We start from the raw sequence: 3,654 nt of genomic DNA, 5'->3' as shown, positions 1-3,654 counted from the left end.
TGGGGCAATAAAACATGCAGAGATATACAGAAAAACATTATATATAAACATTGCTTATAAATTATTATATCATAAAATTATACTTTATAAAATTATGTATTATAAAATATTTTATCATAGACAGAACCCCTTCAGAACTGCATGTGTCTATTTAAGGACAGTATGTGTTTTTAAATGACAAATAATAGGATGACAAGTGTAAAATGTTCTTCAAAATTCAATAATTACAACTTAAACATAATAAACTTAACAATAATAGACTGGCATAAAATTGGTATACAAGTGTTCCAAAATAAGAAACCAAAACGAATAGAAAAAGTAAATTTCTAAGAACTTGGCATATGATTTTACTAGTCTTATTTGTCGCTGATTGATAAATGATAAAAAGACCTAATCTGAGTCTCAAATACTGAACAAACTCTATAGATGCTACAGTAGCCAACATTGCTTTGAGCTGGATTTGGTGTCATTCTTCTCCGATGATTGGTAATAACACTCTAGGTTTGTATAAAATAAAGACAGAAATTTAAATTCAGTTGAAGACTGATTTATTCTCTTGCCCTGACTTCTCAATGTCTGTGCTGAAACACTAAATACAGTTAATGCTACCAACAGGAGCCAGTACACATTTTATCACAGAGGTTTAAATATGTATTGCCAGTGAACCCACATACACACACACACACACACACCTCATGTAGCCTACTCAGGAGCCTCCAACAGCCTAGGGTGCATTACGCACTAGTAAGCAGAGTACCATAAACGTCTGGATGGTTCTGCATTCTTTTAGCATACTTGTCCGCTCTTTGATTTCTGCTAATGAGGTATGTCTGAAATGCAAACTTTGTATCATAGAATATATTAATATATGAAGATATGTGTGAATGTGCTCTTCTGCTAATGTGCCCATGTCTATGTCCAGGAAAATGAGTGAGATAAAACCAAAAGTACACATCTTTTAGTTGCATAACTGTAACCCCACCGATAAATGGGGCTTCGTAGTCACCCCATATGCTACCCCTTCAAAGCCCAAACAGATGTAAAGCATATTAGAGTTTTCAGCTGCCAAAATTTGATCTGTGGAAATCCAACACTGATACAAGGCTGATACTTTCATTAGCGAACAGAGCAGAAAGCAGAGGCCAGGTCATTCCTACAGTTGATGGGTTCTGGATTGAGCAGGTTTATGGAGAAAAAAAAAGTTAAAGATTTGATAATTTTTTGTGTTATTAGAGGGAAAAAATGTAAATTAAATTTACATTCTAGAAAATGTATCCACATTACATTTTACAGGGCAATGTGCAACGGGGGATGTGTTAAGCCAATTACGAGCTAAGAAAGAAAAACATGCTAGCACAAGATTAACATTCAGGAAGAATTTGAATAGATATGTAAAATCTATTTAGAAAAATAAACAATCATTTTCATGTCCAGTATAAATTGACAAAATATGGTTGGCATGTTATGTTTTACGCTATTAGATAAGTCTTTTAAAAATGAGAAAAATAAATAAAAATTTCTGACAAATACTTAGTTGCTTTCCTTCCAAAGAAATTATGTATCACCTCTTGCAAGTCACATGATTTAGATTGCTAACAGCAAACTGGAGTTTTAGAGACATAAACTAATTTAATGGTTTTTCAAATAAATAAATAAATATTAAAATAAATGGCATATACTTATTTTAAAAAATGAGAAATAGAAATGTAACATTTACTTCCATTTGAATTCAAAACATGATTGGGGACATGGAAATTTATCAAGTGCTTGTTTTTTTATCTTTTTTTTCTTATCTTTTTATTTCGTATACTAATCATGAGTTAATTGGGCTACACATGTAAACATATATATGGGAACAATGTGTCATTAAAGTTGCAATTTATGTAACATTTTCTGCAAAACATGCAGTATAGTTTCATGGGAAACATAAAATCTTGTAGAAATGACCCGGCCGTGGAAGCATTATTCATAGTAATCTAGACTGGAGTACTAGAAGATTATATAGTGATAAAGCACCTTTAGTTTCTGTTAAGATGCAACTGAGTGACAGTTTGGATGGAGAATCCTGATAAACCGTGTCATATGCTAATCTTTCTTTTAGCCTTTTAAAACTATTGATTCATATTGTATGTCTCTTAAGAGAGCTTGGAGTGAACCATCGAAACATGCCCTAGAGGAAGATACACAAGAAGCTTAACAAGGGGATGAGATGAAGGCACATTGGAAAACCATACCTTTTCTTTGATTACAATTTCTTTGGCCTGAAATCTTTTTGTGTCCCATTCTAGGCAGGAAACATAGCTACACAATGTGATAAAACAAATCTTTTCATGCTTATTAGAAGAATACCTCATGTGAACATGAGGACAAATGGGGGAGGGATGAGTTCATGTGATGGGAAAGAAATGTGACATATAGTGAATGACAATGAGGGCAAAGGGTTAAATAAATGGTAGAAAGATAATGTGTATTGAGAGAAAAAAAATGAAAAGAGAGAGGAAAAAAGAGAGTGAGAGGAGAGCATTAAAGGTCTCAGTACTGGTCACCAGTGTGAAAAGGCAATGCCAGTCTGGATAAGGATCAGTGGGGTTACATCCCCATGAGGCCAGGGGCTGTCTGTCCTCACATACAGGGGGTCGGACTTGGTGCCATATCAGAGAGTGCCGAAGTACACACAGTAATACGAGCTAAATAATCTCTGGCTCTCACTCACAAGCTAAAGAAATAGGAAAAGGAAGAGAAAAAAGAGATGGGTAAAAGTGAACCATCGTCAATATCAAAACCTCAGTGAGTGGGTAGTGTTTGTATAGTTAGTGTAGTGTTTGTCTATGATTTAAAATGCAAACAGGCATCACTGTCTGCAAAGAACACACTAGACATAATTTTACCATAAATTTCACAATGTGGATTTTCAAACCCATTTATTTACAGTAAGTGCCTTTGATATTGCCTTTGCTTAGTTACTTGGCAGTGTGTGTGTGTGTGTGTGTGTGTGTGTGTGTGTGTGTGTGTGTGTGTGTGTGTGTGTATGTGTGTGTGTGTGTGTGTGTGTTTGTGTGTGTGTGTGTGTGTGTGTGTGTGTGTGTGTGTGTGTGTGTGTGTGTGTGTGTGTGTGTGTGTGTTTGTGTTTAAATAATAAATAAAAAATAAAAAGACTGTATTATTTACTCGACTAGTTTTTTTTTTTTTACTAAAATTACTAATTCAAAATTATTAACGAACGCAAACTGTTAACGAATACAACAACTTTTGATCTATTATATATTCGAGTGTGAAAGAGAATCAGAAATATCCGCCACTCCGTTGACAACAATGTTTAAAACTAGTCCCCTCTATATATATATATATATATATAGTTAGTTAGTTAGTTAGTTTAAAGTTAGCTTTTTCTAAATTTGGTCATTTTGGGACAATAAAAACCAGCACTTCAAAAGGCAAATTCGATCATCTGTTATAATCTATAAACCCATAATGAATAGCAGTGTCGTAAAAAAAACTAATGTCACGCATCTTACGTGTCCGTGTAAACGAAAATCTTAAAATATGTATAGACAATTTTAATCATACTTTATTTCCATCAAGTATAATTATATAAACAACATAACAGGCAATGAGCTGCCATCTTTTGCAATATTTTTTGCTTGTGGTGTCTTT

This window comes from Carassius carassius, chromosome 6, assembly GCF_963082965.1.
Source record: "Carassius carassius chromosome 6, fCarCar2.1, whole genome shotgun sequence".
NCBI classification, from domain to species: domain Eukaryota; kingdom Metazoa; phylum Chordata; class Actinopteri; order Cypriniformes; family Cyprinidae; genus Carassius; species Carassius carassius.
The sequence above is the reverse complement of the archived record's forward strand: the minus strand, read 5'-3'. Positions refer to the sequence as shown.